Below are 26,584 nucleotides of genomic sequence, written 5' to 3' on the forward strand. Positions count from 1 at the left end.
GTACTTACATGCTCAGTGCCCCTTTTTCATTACAATTTTCAGTCCTGGTGCCTGCCCTACCTTATAGCAGTTCAGTTTTCCCTTTCTTCCATGAGGCTTGTTTTGCTTCTGGTAACTTCCTTGTTAGAGTGTCCTGCCACATGGGGTCAGTTGTGGTTAATGTTCAAAAAGGCCCTTTTTTTCTGTTTAGATGCTCTAATAATTAAAGACAGGGTTTAGCGTGTGCACTGCCTGCCAACAGTTGCACCAGAGAGTTCTTTTGTTTCCTATTGGCCCTTTTGTATGCAAGTGCACACTGACTCCTTGGGCTCTGCCTTGAGTTCTCTTATCTAAATGTGTGTGGAGTTCCAAATCATTGCTGTGAATGATTCTGTGGTCTGTGGCCATGGCAGGAGGTGCATGGCCCTGACTTTTCCTGCTGTGTGATTCTTAAGTCTCATTGGACCGAGTGATGGGGACAGGTTTAATATGACAGGTCTGAGTTGCAGATCTCCTACCTTCTTTTTGGTGTTTTTTTTTTCCCTCTTTGATTCAGCATCTGTAGGATCTTTCTCCAGTATCTGTTGTATGCCAGAATTCCAAGAAATTTGGGCTTACCATTTTATGAGTTATTTCTGAGGGAAAACTTTTCCAGGGATAGCTTATACCTCCATCTTGATGACATCACCAGAAGGTATCTGTTCCACACAATCTTTTACTTTTTACTTTTATTTATTTTTTTTAATTTTTATTATCCTTTTTTAAAACATACATAGATCACACAAAATGTTACATTAAAAAATATAAGAGGTTCCCATATACCCCACTCTCCACACCCCACACTCCTCCCAAACTGACAACTTCTTTCATTAGTGTGGTACATTCATTGCATTTGATGAGTACATTTTGGAGCATTGCTACACAGCATGGATTACAGTTTATGTTGTAGTCTACACTCTCTCCCAGCCCATTCAGTGGGTTATGATAGGATATATAATGCTCTGCATCTGTTCCTCCAATATCATTGAGGACAACTCCAAGTCCCAAAAAAATGCCCCAATATCACACCACTTTTCCCCTCTCCCTGTCTTCAGCAACTGCCGTGGCTATTGTCTCCACATCAGTTATATAATTTCTTCCATTGCTAGAGTCACAATAATTCTATAGTAGAATACCAGTAAGTCCACTCTAATCCATATTTTATTCCTCCATCCTGAGGTCCTTGGCATGGCGATGTCCACTCCACCTCTAAATTGAGAGGTGGCTTAGATCCCACATGGCTGATGGATGGAGTTCCTCAGCTTGCAGCTGTAGACTCTCTTAGTTCCCTGGTGTGGTGGTTGACCACTCTCACCTCCCTGTCAGTGGAAATGGGTTAAGTCCAACAAACTGGAGAGTAGGTGTATCAACTTTGCTGAGGCTCAGTGGCACATGGACAGTCCAGAGATTCAAGTCTCCTGAGCATATACCAACCCCAGCACAAACCACAGGTTCAGTAAAAGTGACAGAAGAAGCATGCCTAGAGAGATCACATCTGAGTCCAACTCCATCACACACAGGAGCACAAATTCCAAAGTAGGGCCCACTGACAAGGCGCCAAACTCCAGAGCCATCTGTCATGACCTTAGGACCTGGGTGTCTCTGTAGCCCTCAGAATCATCCCTCCCTGGGGTTGTACCCACCCTGGCTGTCTCCGAGATCCTGTTGGGACATGTGTAAGCATGACCCCTCTTATGACCTCCAGACCCATTTTGAAGTCTCTTAGCCATATAAACTCATTTTTCTTTATCATTCCCCCTTTTATTCAAGGTCTTTTTCTAGTTGCATCACCAGTTTGGGCTTGGTAGTAATCCCTCAGTGTCAGGGAGGTTCATCCCCAGGAGCCATGTCCCATGCTGGGGGGAAGGCAATGCATCCACAAGCTGAGTTTGGCCTAGACAGCGACCACATTTGAGCAACATTGAAGTTCTTAGGAGGTAACTCCCAGGCACCCTGCAGCTCTAGGCCAAGTTGAAATTTCAAGCACACAGGCACATAAGCATCAGTATCATCAGTCATCAGTATCAAGGGCCCATCATCAGACCATCCTTCTTCACTGGTCTTTGCTTTTTCTTGGGGGATTGTTGCTGCTCCATTGGGGAGTGTGACAGAGTTTCCCAGAATGGGAACTCAGCACTCCCTCAATTGTCATGTACCACACAATCTTGATTATTGTTTCTTTGTAGTAAATTTTGATATTGGGAAGTGTGCCCTCCAAATATTTTGTTTTTCTTTTTCAAATTTTTTCATCTATTCTGGGTTCCTTGCATTTCCATATGAATTTTAGGATCAGCTTGTAAATTTTGACACAAAAAAGCACCAGCTGGTTATTCTGATAGGGAATGCAATGAATCTGTAGATCAGTTTGGGAAATATTGCCATCTTAACACTATTAAGTCTTCTGATCCATGGAAATGGGATATCTTTCTATTTATTTAGATCTTCTTTAATTACTTTCAACAATGTTTTGTAGTTTTCAGAGCACACATTTTGCGCTTCATATTTTAAATTTATTCCTAAGTATTTTATTCTTTTGGATGTTATTATAAATGGAAATGTTTTCTTAATTTCATTTTCAGATTTTTCATTGTATGTGTTTAGAAATACAATTGATTTTGTATATTGATCTTGTGTCCTGCAACCTTATTTAATTCATTTATTAATTTTTATATTTTTTAGTGGATTCTTTAGGATTTTCTATATGCAAGATCATGTCATTTGCAAATAGAGATGTTTTTACTTCTTCCTTTTCAATCTGGGTATGTTTTATTTTATCTTTTTATCTGATTGTCCTAGTTAGAACCTCCAATAAAATGCTGGATAGAAGTGATGTTAGCAGACATCCTTGTCTTGTTCCTCATCTTACAAGGAAAGCATCCAGTCTTTTTCCATTAAGCATGATGTTAGCTCTGGATTTTTCAGAGATTTCTTTTAACTGGCTGAGGAAGTTCCCTTCAATTCCTAGTTTGTTGATATTTCTTCCCATAAAATGGGGTTGGACTTTATCAAATACTTTTTCTGTATCTATTGGGATGATAATGGGCCTTTTGTTTTTTATTCTATTGATTAAGTATATTATATTAATTGATTTTCAGATGGTAAGCTTAGCTTACATTCCTGAGATAAACCTCAGTTGGTTATGATATATAATTCTTTTTAAATGGTGCTGGATTCAGTTTGCTAATATTTTGTTGAGGATTTTTAATCTATATATAAAAGAGATATTGGCCTGTACTTTTCTTTCTTGTAATGTCTGCATTTGGTATCAGGGTAATATGGTCTTATAGAATGAGTTGTGAAATGCTCCCTTCTTTTCCATTTTTTTGAAAGAGTTTGTGGGGAATTGGTATTAATTCTTAAAATGTTTGGTAGAATTCATTTATGAAGCCATCTGGGATTGGACTTTTATTCATGAACAGTTTTTGATTACTAATTCAATTTCTTTACTTTTTATTTATGTACACCTTTCATGCAATGCTATTTTGCTATTGTTGGATATAGTGGTCTATAAATATCAATTAGACCAAGTTAACTGTTAGTGTTGTTAGATATTCTCTATTCTTATTGTGTTTTTTTGTCTACTTATTCTGATAATTATTAAAAAAGACATTTTAAAATTTCCAATGACTTTTTCAATTTTTAAAAATTTTCAGTTCTATAAGTTATTTTGCGTATAGTGATTCTTTGCTATTAGATGAATGCACATTTAGGGTTGTTATGCATTCTTGATATACAGACCTTTTTCTTATCATAAAATATATCCTTCATTCTTAATAACATTCCTTTTCTTTAAGTCTATTTTGTCTGACATAAGTATGGCCACAGCAGCATTTTTATTATTACTGTCACTTTTCCTTTTCCTCCCTACCCTTCCCTCTTCCTCCCTCCCTTTCTCTCTTTCCTTCCTCCCTCCTTCCTTCTTTCTTTCTCTCTCTCCCTTCTTCCTTCCTTCTTTCCTTCTTTCCTCCCTCATTCTTTCTCTCCCTTCCTCCTCACCTACATCCTCCCCTCCCTTATTGTGATTCATTGCCAAAAGTCTTACAAAAGATGCTGGGCTTACACCATAAAATTTGTTAAGCAGTAACTGGTAGTGGATCTTGTTTTATGTGATACTGGTTAGGTCTTAAGAACAGTATAGAATCTCCTTTTCCCAAAGTGGGAATGAGCTTTCTTGTCAGTGCTTCTTTTAGCTTTTGTTGAACCCTAAAATAGTGGCTAGAGACATTTGCCTGATAGTACTTGAATGATGGTTCCTTTCATCAAGATTCAAAGCAAGTCTGTATGGACAATGTACAAGTGATTTGCGGTGAGATTTAGCACCACAAACTGATGGGCAATAGCAAAATCCTTCTTGCTCTTAGTTATTTTGAACAAACAACTGTTACCTTGATTTGGGGAGCTTGGTGCCCAAGAAAGTGATTCCAGAAGGTTCTAGTGGAGGAAAGTTTCAACATACTGCATTCTCTGAATAATAGGAAACAATATTTTAGGTGTGAGGTCACAAACTTGAGAGTAGCTTCTGCTTAGGCTAAGATAGCTTGAAGTCAGATCTGCCATAGCAGGACTAATGAAATGGTATTGTGACATACTTTTCCTTCAATTATTATACTTATAGATGTGTATAGTCCGAGTGAAGGACTCTGATCATGATGATAGCTTTATATCTGATAAACCTGTAAGGAACTTAAATGAAAATGACTTGTCTATTTATAAAACTCCAGTTGGTATTAAACATCCTATTCACAAATACAATCTGTAAGTCTAGTAACAAGTAATATACAAAAGCCTGTTGAGGAAATTTTGAAGTATGTCGAGTCGTATGTGTGCAAAAGGAATGGTTAAGAGAATGGACATTGGAGTTAAATTGGACTGGATTTTAGTCTAGTTGTGTGCCCTTGAGCATTTTACTTAACCTCTGGAAACTCAGTTTTCCTATCTGTAAAATAGAGATAATAGGTTTTGATGAGGATTTAGAGAAATAATCCATTTAAAACACTTAGCAAAGGGCCCTGACATGGGGTAAGAACTCAATGATTCGTAGTTATTATTATTATTATTGGTATTATGTTTTAATGACCGAACAACCAATGCCATACTAAAGGAACGTCTATAGTATGTACTTCAGGGGAAAAGAAAATGAACACAGAAGGAATATATGAGATGCAAGAAAGAATGAAGAGCATAGAAATTGATTAACACATGGGTAAAATAAAGCACAATTTGAAAACAATAGTGTATAATTTGCAGTGTTAAAAGTCAAGACAGAACTATGTGGTTGATTATGGTCAATAATAGGGTAAATAAAAGTTGTGATTGGGGTGTGATTGACATATAAGTTCTAAGGTCCTTGCATTATTTTGGAAGAAGGTAAAATTATTGATTTACTTAAGACATGTTAAATAAGTATATGTAAAATTCTAGGGTAGCCACAAAAAATTCTGGTATATTCCAAGCTACTAGAAGTGAATACTTGGAAGGTGTGGAATAAAAGTGAAAATAAAATTCAATCAATGCATAAGAAGGTAAAAAAGGAGAATTCAAAGGTATTTGTGCCCCTCTGTCCTACTTCAGTCAGGTGGAAAAGCAAAATATACCACAAAGGTTACATTTTTTATGAGATTTGGAGAATATGTTGGCTTGATTCAAGAAGGTGGCTTGATTATGAAGCTCAAAAATTAAGTGTCATAAAATCCAGACATCTGGCTCATGTGCAAAGAAGAATACAGGCAGTGATATCCTGCTCCACAAATTCTCCTTCACCTGCCTCTCCTAGTCAGATCTTGCTCCAGCTTTGAGGGAATCAGCCTGAACTGATTTGGATTCAATTGCACCTAAAGCAACCCAGAAGGTCTAGCCAGGCTGGGGTCAGAGAATCCAGCCCCTTAGAGTCCTCTGTGTATTAGGAGTTTCTCTTAAGATCCTGACTAGAACCAGCTCTTTATCTGTCCTAGAGAGGATATAAATTATTTCTGCAGACCCAGAGGTTTCCAGGTCTTTCTGAGACAGCTGACAGACAGACAGTGAGTTAAAATCAATGTAACTTCTTGATTATCCTGTGATTTAGGTTCATGGGATTCTCCAGGTCTGCGCCAGTTAGGTCCTGAACTAGCATGCTGATTCACTCTGTACTCTTCTTTTCCTTGTTAAAAGTAAAAGAATTACTCTCAAGAATTTTATTTATACTTGAAGTAAGTGAGCCTCATTCATTATTTCTTGTTCCTGGTCTTTATTGTATGTCTCTTCCTCCACCAACACATGCTAGAATGTAAGATCTCTGAGGGTGGAGTTCCATTCACTCGTATATCCCAGGCCATAGAACAGTGCTTGATGCATAGTGGGTGTCCAATAAATATCTGTTGAATTAATATTTTAATGAATAATTTTTGCTTGGAGAAGGCAACACCATGGGTAGTAAAGATGAAAGTAGCATAGAGAGCATCTGGCCAACACCAATAGTTTACTTTGCCAAGAGGTTGGTCAACATAGTCTCCCTGGATGAGTTCAGTCTATTCCATGGTTCTGATGGCCACATGGACAGTGAGGTTTTATGAGTGTTTCTCCAGTCCAGGCCCATCTCTGGTGCTCCACGCCTTTGCATAGAGATGCTATTGACATTTCTAGTTAGGTGTCCTACAGGCATCTCAAACTCATCATTCCAGTTGGTCTCATTAACTTCTCCTTTTGAGAGTAATGATGATAAAATGGATCTATAACATAGGTGATCAACTATACACCAAATCAATTTTTTCACTTTGGCTACTAGGGTAGCAACTGTTAAGCCTTAAAGGCTGGCCTATTTATGTCTTATTTCTATTCCAGCCCATATTTCCCAATATAATTTGTTTCTTTCTGGTCCTACTGCTTTATTTCTTATTTAACTATCTTTTCCTGTGTATTTTCTGTAAACCACTTTAAGCCCTGGAATGAAGCAGTATATGCACAAAAAGAACTCATAATGTCTCCTGAAAATTTGTCCCCCTTCTTGTATTCTCCATTCTAGTTTTTCTGGCCCTCTTTCCTTTTCTGGATGTACCACCAGAGCTCCCCTACTGACTTTCCTCACTATATCCAGTCTTTCCCACACTTGGTTTATATTCCATAAGGTTGCCAGAAAAAAAACTCTCTAAAAGACACCTTGGTGTAATGCTCCTTGCCCATTTTAACCCTTTCATTGACAACCTTTAACTCCCCAGGAATGAAATCCAAACACCATTGCACGGAAGTCAAGGTCAACCTCTGAATATCTACCTCTGAGTCCTTTTACTCCTGTACCTTTTAGTTGGACTAAATCAAACCTCTTGGACTTGCCCGAAATGCTCTGTGCTGCCTACACCCATATGTCTCCCCATGAGCTGTTTTCTCTGCATGGAAACCTTGCTTTGACTAGTCAAGTTTTACTCAGCCTTTAAGACTCTGGTATGGCATAACTAATATCTCCTGGGAAGACTTCCCTAAACTCCACTTCACCCCATTTCTTATAGAACCACTGCCCCTTCTATTTTCTTTTCCTATAGTCCTTATCCCACTGTTGTACAATTATTTTTATCCAGACTTTTCTATTATTTTGTGAGTTCCTCAACCACACTGTATTATATTTGTGAGTTTCCCCAGTGCACCTAGAGCATTGCCTGGCACATAGGAAATAATCAACAAATTAAATTAATACTAACCACAAATAGCCACAGAGAACCCACTGTGTGCCAAACACTGTTCTTCTCAAAATAGCCCTAGGAGATATTGTTATTATTATTAAACCCACTTTATAGATAAAGAAATTAAGGTAGAGAAATATTAAGCAACTTTGCTGAGGCCACACAGTTAGAAAATAATGGAGCCAAAATTCAAAGTCTACAATGTGGCCCCACAGCCACTGTTCTTAAACACAAGGGGATTCCCTTATAATAAATGACTGGAAATGAAGAAATAAGAGCCCCAGAGAAATTAAGGGGCATGCCCAAGGTCAATAATGAATCAGTGGTAAATATTCTAGGATAGACATAGATTAATTTTAAAGAAGAGTGATGTTGCTGAATGATGGTTGAGATTGTGAGCTTCAAGCTCTGACTGCCAGAGAATTTGGTGTCCTTATTACTTGGCTTTTAGTAGACTTTTCCAAGAAATCCATTCACAGTGAAATAGATATTAATAGAATTTCCATTTAGATGTCAATGGAACCCCTAAATGCTTTCTTCTGGTCCCATTTCTGTACCTGAACCATGGTAAAGGTAATTATGGACATTATATAATGCTTAATCTCTTGGGTACATTATGAACTATTTGTGCAAGCCTGGGTCCTCTAAGAAACAGATGCCAAGATGGGATTAAATGTGCCAGAAATTTATTAGGGGACAAGCCTAGTAGAGAAAATGGGGAGGTAGATGAGGGAGATTAGAAGAGCCACTGGATTATAATGCAGATCCAGACCCAAATGAAAGAGAGAGGGAAGGAAGGAAGCTTGGGTGGAAGTACTTTAGCCAGCAATACAGTTCTAAGAGAGTTTGGCAATACTAGAGGAGGGTCTTTGAGGTCAAGTCAACCATTAGAGAAGTCTCACATTTCCCAGGAATGTGCTTGCTTTAGTATTCTTGCTGCACTCAGTCACTGGCTGGAAGCAGGCCTGCCAATCTCAGTCATTGGCTGGAAAGTGTGACTCTGGAGCAGAATGAAGATGGATTTCAAAGTGCAGCAACTGGAGCTGCTAATCAGTTGAACTCCCCAGAGTAGATGAACTAAGAGGTACATTCCCATGGCCACTATACCATGCCATTAGCCTACTATCTTTTAAATCAGTGAAAGATTTATTTTGTTGTTAAGTTTTTCTCTTGAGTCACAAAAGTGGCTTACTAGTCCTGTTCTTCCAAGCATGGTGGAGATTTTTTTTCTTTTTGAGAAAGGGGAAAATATTGTAAGATTATTTTCATTCAGAACACATTAAAATAAAAGGAACTGACTTGACAGTGGGCAAAAAACCACTAATTTAACAACTTAACTGTGTAACTTTGGGTAAGTTACTTACTATGGCAGTTTGATATTATTTATGGATTCCAAAAAGAGATATTAATTATGTTTATAAACTGGTCTGTTCCTCTGGGTGTGATATCCTTTGGCTGATCTGAATTCAAAGGCTTTACATTTACTTGAATAAATCACGATTAGGGCTTTGGTTCGACCATGTTAGTAGGGCATGCAGGGTTGAGTCCCTGTCCCCTTGGTGGCCTATATAAACAGACAATCAAGAACACAGAAGAAGAGACACAGGAATAGAGAGGGTTCCATAGACACGGTAGAGGAAGAGAACTTGATCCTGGGGCCCCAGAGAGAGCTGAGCCATTTGCCTGATAGTTCACAGGTGAAGAGAACAGAGCTGCCTATGGCAGCCTACAACTGAGATCAGAAGAAGTTGGGCGCATAGAGCCTTAAGAGGAAAGAGGAAGGCTGAACCCTCGCAGACATCTTGCTTCAACATGTGGCAACTAACTTTGGTGAGAAATCAACCTTGAGTTGAAGTCTTTAGGGACTTGTAATTGTAAGCTTTTATCCCAAATAAATACCCTTTATAAAAGCCAAAAGATCTGGTCCTTTTCATCAACACCGCTTTGGCTGACTAATAAACTTATTATATCTTTATAGCATGTGGCTGGATTTCAATTTAAGTGAAATTATTAAATGACAATTCATCTTTAACAATCTTGCAGTGGAGGAGACAGGTGAGAGAATGAGTGGGGTACGTTGAGAACCAAGTGCTTTCATAAACACTAAGGGGAAAATGTCAGCACTCTGATTCTAAACCAGACCACGTTCTGAGACTTGTCTTTATCTCCCATTCTTTGTTCCCAGATGTTATTTCTCCACTAACTTATTATGCAAGTACTAAATGTGTAGAGCACTTTTAGAAATACAGATAAACAAATCAAGAAATATTAAAACAATATAAAATGCCATGACCTCAAGATAATCACTGTTAACATTTTGGTGTGATCTTTTTAACAATTCCCAGTAGAAACACATGCATATAAAATTAGAATCATGCTATAATTACTATTTCATAATCTACTTTTTCACTTATATATTATGAATATTTTTTCATTTAAGTAAATATGGACCTAAGTCATCATTTTTCATGGCTGTATGGTATTGTCTTGAACCAATTTCCTATTTCAGGACTTTTAGACATTTAGATTATTTCTAGTTCTTCACTATTTGTATACAATGCAGTCATAAATACCTTTATGTATGTGTCTTTTCTAATTTGTCTGATTAGTTCTTTAGGATTAATTCCTCAAAATAGAATTGCTAGATCAAAGAGTGTGAAATTGTTTAAGGAAATTTGTTAGGATAGATATAGAGCACACTGAAGTTATGCCATGAGTCATGGTCAATATTAGCAAGGAAAAGCTTGGCTTGATCTGTAGACTTCCCATTTTTGAGGAATCCAAAGGATTTAAGGATGCGTCCTTTCATTCTGAATAATGGTCTCCCCTTCCGTTTTAGTAGTGCCAGGGGAGAATTCTCAGAACCTCAAGTATATGTGTTTCCTCTTCAGGATAGAGCCAGAATTTTGGGGAAGAAGAGGGGTAGGAAGTAGCAAAGTGACCATTGGGAAAAGAGATGAAAATGTGGGGGAACAGAGAAAGAAAAGACACTCTCTCCAAGATCTCATCTCAGGAAGATTCTGCATAGATTGAAAGGCAAGCCAAAGTAAATAAACATTTCACCTGGGTATTTGTGATCATGTGATAGTAAAATAGTTTTTCTTTCTGGCGATTGTTCCTGAATAAGCTGCCAAATATAATAGGCAATAAAAGTATTATAGATTATAGAGGTGACTGGCTGTTTGTCCACCAATATCCATGTTCTTGTTGTCCTTATCTCACTATTAGACCACATTTCCCAGGGTCCCTTGCAATTGAATTATGGCTAATGGAATGTGAGCAGTAGTGATGTATGACACATCCAGGTCTGGATTCTAAATCTTCCCATGATTCTCCGGATGCTCTCTCTTCCTTTGTCTGGATATAGGGCATGAAGGAGTAACATGGTGGAAAAAGCCTGACTCCCTAAATGACTATATGAAACAGAACCCTCTGGACCACAATGTGAATAAGAAATAAACTTTTATTGTGTAAAATTACTGATAATTTGGGGGTGTTTTATCAGTTAGCCTATCCTAACTAACCCACCATATTTTCAAATAACTCAAGTAAGTATTACAAATGGTTGTGTGATTCATTCAATTACTATTAAAAATTTGGCTTCATAGTGCTTTTCTATACCCCAGGATTAGAAATAATTCCTGCCAGAACAATCTACTTTATGGGTTACAGAATAGTAAAATGCTGAAGCTGTAAGTGACTTATAGGCACAGTTCTATCAGGCAACCCCTAAACTCTAGGCTTTGACTATGTAAACTATAAATGTTGGGTGGGGGTGGGGGTGATTCTCATTCACCAGGTAGTTCTTGTCCAGATGTACACAGGTGGATTCAAATTCCTTGGTGTGGACCATTGACCATGAGGTGCAGCGGTGCTCAGAGATATAGTCACCAAATGCAATGAATGTCTCATGAAAAAAAAATTCCTTAGAAATATAATTTAGGGACTGATGTTTACAATTTTCCCCCAACCCACACTCAGTCTCTTAAAATAAGGTTCAGTACCACGACAGAACAGCATAATGTAGTAGATTGAATAGTGTGTATTTGTGTTCCCAATTACTTTTGCTTTATTGTTTGATGGTGTGTTTTCTGCTTTTTGTTGCCTTGGGCAACATCTCTAAGCCTCAGTTTTTTTAATCCATATAATGTGGATAACAATAATATCTGCACTAGTTCCTCACAGGTTTGTTATGAGAATAAATAAGATAATAAATGTGAGATTGTGTGGACATCTTTAAAGGACTTTACAAATCCAAGATGTTCTAGTAACATAAAACAATAAATTATTTTTATTGATTCCCTACTGAGTGTAACTCTTAATGTTTTTTGGGTATGATGGGCTTGGGAGCAGGAGGAGAAGAGATGGGAAACAGAAGAAATAAAAGGAGACTAGTTACAATGGTTCTCGTCCTAGGCTTGCCATTGATATCACCTGTGATGCTTTATAAACCATTCATGAACCTGGAAATTTTAATTCAAGAGGACTGGAATGGGTCCAAGTGATTGTGGTGTGAAAAGAATGGAGGGTCACTGGTGCATAGCATAGTGCAGTGGTTTTTCAACTTGAGTGTGCATCAGATTTCCCCGGGGAGTTTGAGAAAAATGATCAGCCTGGAGTACCCCCATATATTCTCACCACAGAGATGCCAATTTGGCAGGTATGGATGGGGCCCAGGAATCTGCCTTATTGATGAGTCCCCCAGGTGATTCTGATGCAGGTGGTCCATGGCAAGAGTGACCACATAATTTATAATCCAAATTGGGACACTTTTGAGAGATTTATTAGTCTGGGTCCTCTGAGGAGCAGATAACAAAATGGAACTAGATGTTAAGAAATGTGTTCAGGGAAATGCCTGTGAGAGAAAATAGGGAGAAAGCAGGAAAAGGCTGGAAGTGCTGTCAGATCTCAACGCAGCACTTCAGTCTAGGGTGTCCTCTAACCAAAGGCAGTCATTAGGGAAATTGTGCTTCACCCAGGAACTGGTGGGTGGCTGGCAGCAGTCCACGGGAGGAGTAGCCACAGCACAAGCACGGGATAGATTTCAGAGCATAGTACCCCAGGCTAGTGGTCAATTAAGCTCTCTGTAGTTGGAGATTTGAGAGACGCATTCTCATAACCACCACAAAAGAGGGCATTCTTAATCATTTCACAGGGTCACCAAATATAAACTGGAACTAGCCTGCTCAAAGCAGGGTATTTTCTCATGGCCCACACTTGAGAGACGTAATGGACAGGGGCTTGAGTGTTGTAATCAGTGGCCATGGATATGGAAGCAGTTTTCAAAATACCCTAAGTAGTGTACCACTGATTCCTAGGACAACCTAATTAACCACATAAACTTCAGATTGTTCACTGCTAAAATGGAAATATACGGAACCTGGCTGCCTTACCAGTTATGCAGAGAAAAACAAATTATATACATGAAGCCTTAACATAAAAAAGGCTCAGTCAATGATACCACTAGTACTTTTCTGGTTTCTCCAGAGACAATGTACACTGAAAAAATATTCAGTCCATACATTCTAGCTCCAAATTATAACCGGTAGCAGCCCACGAGGTCTCAGTGTTGTAGCGGTGAGGAGTGGACAGCAGCAGGCAGACCTTTTCTTCAGAATTTACTGGCTGCCTGAGTTGAGATTTGAACAATTAGCAAAGCAAACTCAGCCCCATGGGAATGACATTGTGTAAGGGCATGATCAGCTCTTTAGCAGGCCTGGTGTTAATGGCTTCTCCATGTTAAGTCAAAAATAGTTTCTAGCCTCGCTTTTAAATCACTGACTTTTTAATCACATACCTCCTTTCCCCTTCCCATGTCTGGGCGCAAAAGAAAGCATTTTTTGAAACTGCAGAGTATGAACCCTCCCATGACAATACACAAGCCAAACTGATGGAATTAGCTATAAGTCTATACATTAAGGCTAGAGGTTACGAAATAGTGAGATATGTCTGGGAGGGAGTTTTTTCTATTTTTTTTCCTAACATGCTTCTATTCAGAAAGAACACTTCAAAATCTTACTGCTTGTAATTTGAAAAAGTTTTCTTTATGCACTGATGTTAAGCCCACTCTGAAAAGAGATATTCAATTGCTACTAAACCTGACAGATTTTTATTGTCTTAATTAGCTAAAAATGCCCTTTTTGAACTTGGGTTAATTCCAGCTATTAATTTACCCCCTGGAGAGCAAATTTGCCAAACTTGTTCACTACTTGTCCCTGTGAACAAGCAATTATCCAATGGTATTCTCAACACTCTCTCTACCAGTTTTTGGTTTCTTTTTCTCTCCTAATAATCCAGATGTGCCTGATTATAGAGCTTTTCCCCCCTAAGCAAGTCTTCTTTATTACTCTTTTTTTAAATAGTTTTAATTGAGATATATTTCAGATACCATACAATTCACCCATTTAAGGTGTACCATAAGTGTTTTTTTTAGTGTATTCACAGAGATGTGCATCCACCATCCACAAAAGAAATCCCATACCCCTTAGGCCTCATCCTTAAGCCCCTCATTGTCCCCAGCTATAGGTAACCACTAATCTACTCTCTAACTCTGTGGATTTGACTATTCTGGACATTTCATATGAAGGGAATCATATGACATGTGGCCTTTTGTTATTGGCTTCTGTCACTTAGCATAATGTTTTCGAGGCTCATCCATGTCGTAGCATGTATCAGTACTTCAGTTCTTTTTATTGCCGAATAATATTCCATTGTATGGATAACCACATTTTATTTCTTCATTCGTCGGTATATGGACACTTGGTTGCTTCCACAGTTTGACTATTATGAATAATACTGCTATGAACATTCATGTACAAATTTTGGGGGGACATATGTTTTCATTTCTCTTGGATATATTCCTCGGAGTGGAGATTTTGAGTCACATGGTAACTCTATGTCTAACCATTTGAGGAACTGCCAGACTGTTTTCCCAAGTGGCTACACCATTTTACATTTCCAATTGCAGTGTATGAGTACTCTGATTTCCCCACATCCTTGGCAATTGTTATTATCTGTCTTTTTCATTATAGCCATCAGTATTAGTCAGCCAAAGGGGTGCTGAGGAAAAGTTCCAGAAATCTGTTGGCTTTTATAAAGGCTATTTATTTGAGCCAAAAGCTTACAGTTCCAAGGTTCTAAAGAGTCCAACTCAAGGCTTCTTTCTTACCAAAGTCAGCTGCCACATGTTGAAGCAAGATGGCCTGTGATCTCTGCTTGGTCTCCCCTTCCTTCTTTCTCTTAAGGCTCCATGGGCCCAGCTTCTGATCTCAGCTGTAGGCTAGCATAAGGGCTCGTCTCTCAGGGCTTCCTATATCAGTTTGGTATAGGGCTCATTTCTTTCCAGGCTTCTTCCGCTGCTCAGCTGCTCAGCTGCAGACTATCAAGCAAATGGCTCAGCTCTCTCCAGGGCTGCAGGATCAAACATGATAGCTCTCTCCTCTTCCATATGTCTTCTTCTTTTAGCAGAACAATTTATTTAGTTCTTCTTTGATTTATTTTTTTAACTTTCTTTTTATATATTTTATTTAATTTTTTAATTATCTTTTTTAAAGTTAATAGATCACACAAAACATTACATTGAAAAACATGAGATATTCCCATATACCCCACTCTCCACCACCCCACCCACATTATTTTTATTGTATTCTTTGAAGATACATAGATCACAAAAAAGGTTACATTAAAAAACATGAGGTTCCCATATACCCCCCACTCTCCCACCCCACTTCTCCCACATCAACAACATCTTTTATCATTGTGGCACAGTCATTCATTTGGTGAATACATTTTAGAGCACTGCTGCACCACATGTAGTTTACACTCTCCCCCAGACCATTCAGTGGGTTATGGCAGGATATATGTCCAGTATCTGTTCCTGCAATATCATTTAGGACAACTCCAAGTCTTGAAAATGACCCCGCATCACATCTCTTCTTCCCTCTCCCTGCCCTCAGCAACTACCATGGCCACTTTTTCCACATCAACGCTACAATTTCTTCCATTACTAATCACAATAGTTCCATAGTAGAATATCAGTAAGTCCACTCTAAACTATATTTTATTCCTCCATCCTGTGGAACCATATGTCTTCCTGAGTGTTCGTTTATATAGGCCCACCAAATGGGCAGGGATTCAACCTGAGTCATGCCTTACTGACGCTGTCAAATCAAAAACACTAAATTGATTTTATCAAGTAAACATAGAACCTTTGAATTTAATACAATTAAAGGGTATCACATCCAGAGGAATAGTCCAGTTTGCAAACATCATCTTTCTCTTTTTTGGGGAGTCATAATAATATCAAACTGCCACACCATCCTAGTGGGTATGAAATGTCAACTCATGATTTTGATTTGCATTTCCCTGATGATTAATGATATTGAGCATCTTTTCATGTACTATATTGGTCATTTATACATCTTCTTTAGAGAAATGTCTATTTAGATCCTTTGCCCATTTCTAAATTGGATTATTTGTCTTTTTATTATGGATTGTAGGAACTCTTCATATATTCTAAATACAAGCCTCTTATCAGATATACGATTTGCAAACTTTCTCCTATTCTTTTTGCTTTCTTGATGATATCCTTTGAAGCAAAAATTTGTAAATTTTCATGAAGTACAAATTATCTATTTTTAAAAATTTTGCTGCTTGTGCTTTTGTGTCACATCTAAAAAACCATTAACAAAAGCTTACTCCTATATTTTCTTCTAAGTGTTTTATAGTTTTAGCTCTTATGGGTTGGTCTTTTATCCATTTTGAGTCCAACTTCATGCTTTTGCATGTTAATATCCACTTGTCCCAACACCATTTGTTGACAAGACTATTTTTCCCCATTGAATTTTCTCAGTATCCTTGTCAAAAAGCTATTGCTGGGAGCAGATGTGGCTCAAGAGGTTGAGTGACTGCTTCCCACATCAAAAGTCTTGGGTTCAGTTCCCAGTGCCTCCTTAAAACAAACAAACAAGCAAAAAACAACAAGCTAACAACAGACAATTTAGGAGAGCTGATGTGGCTCAGTGGTTGAATGCTGGCTTCCCACATACGAGGTCCTGGGTTCAAGCCCCAGCCTTGGTACCTGAAAAAAAAAGAGCTATTATCCATAAAGGAATGGGCTATTTCTGGACTCTCAATTGTATTTCATTGATCTTTATGTATACCCTTATACCAGTACCACACTGTCTTGATTACTGTAGTTTTGTAGTCAGTTTTTTGTTTGTTTTGTTTTTTAGGAAGTACTGGGGATTGAACTAGGACCTTGCACATGCAATGCAGGTACTCAACCACTGAGCTACATCCACTCCCCTTTAGTAAGTTTTGAAATCAGGAAGTGTGAGTTACTGCAACTTTGTTCTTTTTCAAGATGCTAATTTATTTTGGGTCCCTTGTACTTCCACGTGAATGTTGGGGTCACCTTTTCAATTTATGCAAAGAAATCAGCTGGGATTTTGATAGGGTTTTCTTTAACCTATAGATCAATTAGGGGAACAGTGCCATCTTAATAACATTAAATCTTCCAATCCATGAACATAGGATGTCTTTCCATTTATTTAACTTCTTTAACTTGTTTCAATAATGTTTTGTAGCTTTCAGAGTACAGTTTTGCAGTTCTTTTCTTAAATTTATTTCTAAATAATTTATTCTTTTTGATGCTTGTAGCAGTTTTATATTATTTATGAATTCCAAAAAAAGATATTTTATTATTTTTGTAAACTGGTCTGTTCCTCTGGGTATGATCCCCATTGATTATATTAGATTCAGCTCTGATGCCTTTGGTTAAATTACGTTAAGATTAGGACTTTGATTTGGCCACATCATTAGGCTGTGTGTGGTTGTGTTCCTGCCCCCTTTGGTAGGCTATATAAACAGATGCTCAATCAAGAACATGGAAGCAGGAACACAGAGAAGAACACAGAGGAAGAGAGATAGCTCCATAGACACAGCAGAGGCCCCAGGAAGAGAGATGAGCCTGGTAGTTTACAGCTGAAGAGAACAAAACAGCTGAAAAGCCCTGAGAGAGGAGCATGATGCCAGCCTTCAGCTAAGATTGGAAGAATCTGGGACCACGGAGCCTTAAGAGGAAGAAGGAAGGCTGAACCCTTGCAGACATTGCCCAACTTCTTGCTTCACCATATGGCAACAGAATTTGGTGAGGAAGTAACTTTGAGTTAGACTCTTTAGGGCCTGGTAACTGTAAGCTTCCACCCCAAATAAATATCCTTTGTAAAAGCCAACAGATTTCTGGTACTTTTTATTTAGCACCCCTTTGGCTGACTAACACAATGCTATTGTAAATGGAATTGTTTTCTTATAGAGGTTTATGTTTTTAATTGAAAGTTTCACAAAGGCTCTTTCTTTCAACTTTATTTATTTATTTATTTTTCTCCCGTCCACCCCTTCTTTCAACTTTAGATTGAAACTTTTGAGTTCAGGAATGATTATGAACATGAGAATATCCCAATTTGAGCTTACCCATTTCAGACGGCAGCAGGGCAATGTCCTGTCCCATCTAAAAGATGTGATATATTCTTCCAGTTACTAGGAGTGTCACCACCAATTAATTTGTTTTCAAGGCTGCTTCCGTGAAAACTCAGGTCTGTGTTGGTCTCTTTCTTTAGAGCCTCATCCACAACTCCCTAGAGTTTTCCTAAGGCATGCCAGCTTTCCTGATGTTCCTTCCCTACCTAAAGACAACCAGTATGGTCTCATGCCTGGGCTTACTTTTGTTGACCAGGACCCTGAATCCCTCATTCTCAAATACCTGCCCCCCATTCCACACAATAATCTTTCTGTGTAATGGCATTTTCCTTAACACAGCAGTCAGGGTTTTAGGGGGTTAAGGCATTGCCTTGCCAGAGACCCTGGAGACTATGGTGAGAGGATAGTGGGGACAGGAGATGTAGCCATGGATACATTTCCATAGGTCCCAGGGGTACAGAAGGACTTTAATGAGAGACAGACACAGAGGCAGAGGGCAGATCAAGGAATAAGGTAAATGAAAAAAGGCCATAAGCAGGTGTTAGTGCAAGAGTAGTCAATAGAGCAGACTGAGATGTGTTCATGGGGGAGGGTTCAGGGCAGGATCAACAGATAAGACAGGCAGTGGATTGAGCAAAGTGCCGAAGTCAGGACAGAGCCAGGCCTGAGGCAGTAGCATGAGAACTGGCATGAATTCAGGTCTTAGCTGTTTCCTTTAATCATCATTAGGTCAGCTTCTCTCTCTTGAGGCTACCCTCAAAGGTTCCAAGGTCTTAAAGGGTCCAGCTTTCTAGTATCAGTCAGTGTTCAATCAGAGAAGTAAAATCATTAGGAGATATCTCTGTGGCTATCTCTATCTCTATCCCTATTTATCTCTATCCCCATTACTATCTCTATCTCTATATCTATAAAGATAGATATATTAAGGGATTTATTATAAGTATTTGACCTTATGCAACTGTGGAAACTGATTAATCAGTCTATATGAGGCTGTTGATTCTGAGTCTGGTGCTGGAACTCAAAGTCTCAAGGCTAGAAGTCAGGAAATAAAGATAAAATTGAAGTAGAGGAAACAAAGATAAACTGAAACCTGCAAGGTTGGGCTAGAACCCATGAAGATAGACTGGAACCATGCTGGTATCTCATCATCTTCAAGCCTCCAATTTTGATGATGGGGATTTCCTGTAGAAGTTGGCACCCTTTGTCTCAGAGCTAAATATACAACTGACCCAGGGTTTAGAGAAGCTGTAGGAGGATCTGACAGGAGCTGGAGAAGCTGTGGACCTGGTTGCTGCCCCACACCAACAAGACAATGTAGCAGATAAAAGCCTATATGAACTGCAATAGTGCTTTGTACTCTGCATTGATCTTTCTCTTTTTTTTCTTTTTTTTAATGTTACATTAAAAAAATATAAGGTCCCCATATACTCCCCACTCCCCTCACCCCAACCCCACTCCTCCCACATCAACAACCTCTTTCATCATCATGGGACATTCATTGCATTTGGTGAATACATCTTGGAGCACTGCTGTACCACATGGATAATGGTTTACATTGTAGTTTACACTCTCCCCCAGTCCACCCAGTGGGCCATGGAAGGACATACAATGTCCAGCATCTGTCCCTGTAGTACCACCCAGGACAACTCCAAGTCCTGAAAATGCCCCCACATCATATCTCTTCTTCCTTTTCCCTACCCTCAGCAGCTACTGTGGCCACTCCACATCAGTGCTACAATTTCTTCCATTACTAATAAAAATAGTTCCATAGTAGAATATCAGTAAGTCCACTCTAATCCATACTCTATTCCTCCATCTTGTGGACCCTGGGATGGTGATGTCCACTCCACCTCTATATCGAGAATGGGCTTAGATTCCACATGGATGATGGATGCAATTCTCCTGCTTGCAGTTGTAGGCACTCTTGGCTCCCTGGTGTGGTGGTTGACCTACTTCACCTCCCTGTTAGCTGGCCGGGGTAAATCCATCAAACCAGAGGGTAGGAGTTGCAAGTCTGCTGAGGCTCAGGGCCTACCTGTCACATGGACAGTCCAGAGATTCAGGTCTCCTGAATATACACCAACCCCAGCACCAAGAGTAAAAATATGGCTCTGCTTCATTTCCATATTCCAAACTTTGGGCAAAATGTCTTTTGTGACCCATGCTAATGCAGAATTATGCAGGGAAAGAAATTCTGGAGAGATGTAGTTCCAGGTTAGTGATTCTGACACAAAAGAAATCTTTTGTGCTTGTCAACATAGATCATGTTTCTCAGGAAAAACACCTTACTCTTCCAGAATCACTTGATGTAACATCCTCAGTGAAAGACCCTAGTAGATGGGTAAGAGCTGCCTCAAGTCCTTCTGGGGGAAGAGTCTTGATGGCTGCCATATCAAGTGAAGCTCTGAAAAGCATTTCATACTTGAAGAGCTACCATAAAAGACTGAAGTAATAAAATTATAAGGATGGAATTTCCCATTTCAATGGCATTGAATAGGTCCATAACTACAATTCCCAATCATAAGGCTAGCCCTTTATGTTCTCATGGAGCATGCTATATAGTTTCATCTACATTTTAACCAGAAGCTATTCTCCTGTGAAATTTATTCTTAAGTAATACGGAATGGAGCAAGTAAAGAGGATTACGATTGCCTGATGTTCATAACTAGGCCTTCCTTAATGATGTGACCACAGCTCTCCAAACAAAAGTAAGAGTATTTTCTTGAAGTGCAAATAGACATAGGATGGTGGGACTACCTATACCTCCTTAAGGCAAATGAATTCCCTTCCTTTAGACATTTATTTAGGATATTTTTACATTGTAAAAATGATTGCACTCAGCACTAGCCATTTAATTTCCTTGCTTGCTTTATTTGTAATCATTGTTAATGAATAGAGATAGAAAAGCACAACAAAAGAACAACATTACTGACTTTGGATGGTTATATAAAACTAGTTTAGAGTTTGAGAAGTTTCCAAGAATAAAAAGAATTATAGGTTGGCCTTGCAAATTGTCAATTGCCCTGGGCCAAACATGATTTATACACACAGTAAAAGATTGTTTGTTTCTTGTTATGCCCTAGGATTCCATTTCTCTTCTAATAACTGACACCCCACTCCATACATATAAACCCACCCCCATTACCAGCAACTTTAAAAAATAAAAACAGACCTTTGCAATGTTTGTATCATAGTAAATGTTGTATGCTTATCTGCAAAAAAATGGCCTAGGTGGATTTTCCCAATAAACTGTAAGCCAAGCATATTTTGGTTTCTTCAAGAGAGAAAAATCTCATCTTAAACACGAGGGAACAAGATCATGAACTATTTATCTAGAATGGAAAATATATTTTTCCTCATCAAAATCTATAACCTATATCTTTCTCTGGAGTAAGTAGTCATGGTAACTAGATACCTGCTTTTTTTAAAAACTTCTTTCCTAGATAATTCTCCTAGTTAGGAACCCCTTTGGAACCAGAATGCCCTATATTCTTAATGACTCAGAGAGCCAGATTTATCCCTCTAGCTTCATCCCTGTTGAAATCCCATTAGAGAAGATGGCCTATTGTTACATTTCCACTGCAAATTGCATACCCGATATTTCAGGACACTTAATAATTAAGAGAGCAGCGTGACTCCCAAGTAATTGCAAAATGATTTAATGGCAATTGACAAATTCACCTATACTTCTGATCCAATAGCTTCCCAACTTAAGAGGAATAGGTGCCACTAAAATGTGCCAGGACCCATTCAAAGAATTATATGGAGGAGGACAACTGCAGTTACTGCAGATTAGAGAAAACCAGGCAAAAAAAGAGCAGACCATCTCTAAAACTGTCCTATAATTGGGAGAATACTCTACACAGTATTTGGGCATGCTTGTGCGGTCTTTGTGATGTTTGTCACATATTTATTATCTTCGCCCAAATTATATATCTCCTTTAATTCTGTATTTTTCGTGGGGAGGGATTGTTTGTTTTGTTTTGTTTTGCAAATAGAATGTCTGGTGGGAAATAGATGGCTCCTAATTTTAGAAAACACAGTCTAAAATACTGGAGTAATGGAAAGTCAAGGATGGTTAGAATTAGCAACCAGATCACTAGACTTTTGAAATTGATGCTTAATCCATACTGACTTTCCCTAATAGTCTTGCTAGGCCTGTTTATTTTCACCTTTGACTGGAAAACATACTTTTGACTTCATTTTTCTAAGTTTCAAATAAGGGAGCCTTGGTTGGTTTGTGGGATTTGGCTTCAATTAAAAGTGCAAACTTTGGCCTTGTCTACATTTCAGCAATTAGTAGCAGTAGCTATCACAGTTATAACCTTTTCAGTTATAAATATGATATACCTGAGGATATCATATTTTTAAAAAAATTAATAGATCCTTTGAATCTATAGAAAAATAAGCAATTTTATTGTACTATATACAATGTATTGTGTATAGGAATCAGAGTTTAGTGAGGTAACAAGGAAGGCTTGATTAAATCCCCTCCCAAGAACCACTGCTATCTTAATTCTGTAGAATTTTAAAAAATTAGTTCTCAATTTCAAGACTTTCCTTGAATCAGTAACAAAATTAGTCTGATAATCATTTTTCTCTGATTCTTAAAATCTCTCCATATAAATGCCACTTACCATTAAGATCACCAGTGACTAGTTTTGCATTTTCTTTTGCCAGCAAGTCATGTTTGTTAAAACTATGGGGTGCAGTGATGCTCAGAGATGAACTTACCAGGTGCAATGGATGTATCACGATGATGGGAGAGAGTGTTGCTGTGGGGGGAGTGGGGGGCGGGGGTGGTGGGGTTGAATGGGACCTCATATATTTTTTTAATGTAATTTAAAAAAATAATAATAAATAAATATTTTTAAAAAAAGGTGAAAAAAAAAACCAACCAAAACAAAAAACAAAAAAAAAAACTGCAGTTCAAAGAAACTCTCAATTGAAAGGGAAGTTTTTAAAGCAATTAAAGGAAGTAATATAGGGGACCACAGAAAAATACTCCTCTTCCTTCTTGGTATCCAAATGAGTATCATTTTGCCCATTTTTAAATTGGATTGCTTGCTCTTTTATTGTTGAGTTGTATGATCTCTTTGTATATAGCATGAAAATAAAACCCTTATCAGATATGTGGTTTCCTAATATTTTTTCCTATCAAGTAGGCTGCCTTTTCACCTTGACAAAGTCCTTTGAAGCACAAAAGTGTTGGAGTTTGAGGAGGTCCAAATTATCCATTTTTTCTTTTGTCGCTTATGCTTTTGGTATAAGGTTTAAGAAACCACCACCTACCACCAGGCCTTGAAGATGTTTCCGTACATTTTCTTCTAGTAGTTTTTATATTTAAGTCTTTGATCTATTTTGAGTTAATTTTTATATAAGGTATGAGATAGAGGTCCTCTTTCTTTTGGCTATGGACATCCAGTCCTCCCAGCACCACTTGTTGAATAGGCTGTTTTGCCCTAGCTGGGTGGACTTGTCAGCCTTGTAAAAAATCACTTGACCATAGATGTGAGGGTCTGTTTCTGAAGCATCATTTCAATTCCATTGGTCTACATCTCTATCTTTAGGCCAGTACCATGGTTTTTACGATTGTAACTAGGTAATATAAAGTCCAGAAATGGGAGTCCTCCAACTTCATTCTTCTTTTTTAAGATATTGCTGGCTATTCCTAGCCCCTTGCCCTTCCAAATATATTTGATAATTGGGTTTTCCATTTCTTTACAAAGGGCTGTTAGAATTTTTATTGGGATTGCACTGAATATATCAATTTGGGTAGAATTAACATCTTAATGATATTTAGTCTTCAAATCCATGAACATGGAATGTCCTTCCATTTATTTAGGTCTTCTCTGATTTCTTTTAGCAACGCACTGTCATTTTCTGAATACAAGTGCTTTATGTCCTTGGTTATGTTTATCCCTAAATATTTGATCCTTTTTGTTGCTATTGTAAATAGAATTTTTCCTGAATTCCTCCTTATATTGCTCATAACTAGTGTATAGAAACACTACTGATATTTGCATATTAATCTTCTATCCTGCCACTCTGCTTAACCTATTAGTTTTAGTAGCTGTGTTGTAAGTTTTTCAGGACTTTTTAGGTATAGATTATATTATCTGCAAATAGCGAAAAAAAGTGGAAAACTTCATGAATTTCTGTGTCATCCTTATGCAGGGGCTATGCTAATCTTTGTATCATTCCAATTTTAGTATATGTGTTGCCAAAGCAAGCACTACTTCCCTGTATTTTAATAGCCTAATGGTGAATGAGAAAGTAATTTGCCAGCTGCAGAGCATCATATGAAGCTAAAATGTTATAATGTTAGGCTGCTCATGGGTGACAAGGTCAGAAATACCTCATAATGAACAAATTTCTGACCATGTTTTTCTCTAAATCAATGGTTCTTAACCCTAACTGCATATTGGGGAACTCTGAAAAATACTGACACCCAGGCCCCATCACCACTGACTGATATAATTGGTCTGGATGTGGTTTGGCATCAGGATTTCTAAAAACATCTGTATTAGTTAGCCAAGGGGGTGCTGATGCAAAGTACCAGAAATCTGTTGGCTTTTATAAAGGGTATTTATTTGGACACAACCAATCCAATGTCCACATAGAAGAGGTGGCATTGGATTGGGAAAAGTGGACATGGTGGACGATGGGTATGGGGAAAGGCAGGAAGAGATGAGAGGTGGAGGCGTCTTTGGGACATGGAGCTGCCCTGGATGGTGCCTCAGAGGTAATCACCGGACATTGTAAATCCTCACAGGGCCCACTGGATGGAATGGAGGAGAGTATGGGCCATGATGTGGACCATTGTCTGTGAGGTGCAGAGGTGCCCAAAGATGTACTTACCAAATCCAATGGATGTGTCATGATGATGGGAACGAGTGTTGTTGGGGGGGGAGAGGGGGGGTGGGGGGGTGGGGTTGAATGGGACCTCACATATATATATATTTTTAATGTAATATTATTACAAAGTCAATAAAAAAAAAAAGCTTATAGGTAAAAGGCCCTAAAGAGTTCAATTCAAGGTTAGTTCCTCCCCAAACTCTGTTGCCACATGTTGAAGCAAGATGTTGGGTGACGACTGAGAGAGTTCAGCCTTCCTCTTTCCTCTTAAGGCTCCGTGGTCCCAGCTTCTTCCAATCTCAGCTGTAGGCTGCAGGGCTTGTTTCTTTCTGGACTCAGCTGCTCTGGTTTCTTCACAAGGTCAGCTGTAAACTATCAGGCAAATGGTTCTTCTATCTTCCCGGGATTGCAGGATCAAAGCTGACAAGTTCTCTCCTCTTCCATGTCTATGGAGCTTTCACTATTCCTCTGTGTATCTACTTCTACACATTTCTTTTCCTGTGTTTTGATTGGGTTTCTGTTTATATAGCCCACAAAGGGGGCAGGAACTCAAACCAAGTCACCCTAATGATGTGGTCGAATCAAAGCCCTAATTTTAACGTAATCAAGTAAATGTAAAACTTTGGATTGAATACTGTCAAAAGGTATCATGCCCAGAGGAACTGACCAGTTTACAAACATAATGAATATCTTTTTTAAAAAATCATAAATAATATCAAACCGTTACAACTCCCCAGGTGCTTCTAATGTGAAGTCAATGTTGGGAAACACTGCAAAATACTGCAGAGCAATAAGTTTTGGATGGCTGACTCCTTCCTATACCTGCTGCTACTTGTCTCATTTAAATGCTGGCCTTTAAAGACATCCCCATGAGGTTTCCCTGGCCCATCTGTAGGAGGTAGAGCATTGTACTAGGATCAGAAGAACTGCCTGTGAGTCCTGCATCTGTCACCTTTCAGCTATGTGACTTTGGACAATTCACAACTTTGACAATGATACTAATAATAGCTACCATTTATTACACAATGACTATAGCATATATAGTGGACATAGTAAACATGTCTAGTTCCCAATAACAATCCAAGGTGTACATTACTGTCCTTGTTTTACAGCAGAGAAAACTAGGCTTACCCAAATTGAGTGACTTACCTGAATTTTTCCTTATTTACAAGATGAGTGTGGTAGCAACCTATCATATGTGAAAATTAAATAAGCTAATGGTCATGAATGTTCTTTGCAAACTGTAAATTACTATACCTAAATTCAGCAAACATTTAGTGGTGTGGAAATGTGGAAGAAGCATGAGTTTTCAGTTCAGATAGACTTTGGGTTTCTATACTAGTTCTGCTGCTTAATAGCATTACAACCTTAAGCAGTTAATTTAGCATCTTTCTGACTGTTTTAACTATATAATGGAGATAATAATAATTTTGTAGGATTTTTGTGGATTATAGATCAAGTACTTAAAGAGAAAAACATAGTACCTGGCATTACAGCTCACTAAAAGTAGCTGTTGTCATTTCCTTCTGTTTGCATCTCTGGAAGAGCAGGTACTTCCTGCTCCCAAATTTAAGATT

The 26,584-nt window shown here is 38.4% G+C and overlaps 1 non-coding gene across 1 annotated transcript; it reads right to left on the reverse strand.

The window, feature by feature from the left end:
* Positions 1 to 24,281: 24,281 nt before the first annotated feature.
* On the reverse strand, positions 24,282 to 24,385 carry LOC111762281 (U6 spliceosomal RNA). Its single transcript, XR_002795436.1, has one exon. It is a non-coding gene; the product is annotated as a U6 spliceosomal RNA (small nuclear RNA).
* Positions 24,386 to 26,584: the final 2,199 nt, after the last annotated feature.

This window comes from Dasypus novemcinctus, chromosome X (assembly GCF_030445035.2).
Source record: "Dasypus novemcinctus isolate mDasNov1 chromosome X, mDasNov1.1.hap2, whole genome shotgun sequence".
In the NCBI taxonomy this organism is placed as follows: Eukaryota; Metazoa; Chordata; class Mammalia; order Cingulata; family Dasypodidae; genus Dasypus; species Dasypus novemcinctus.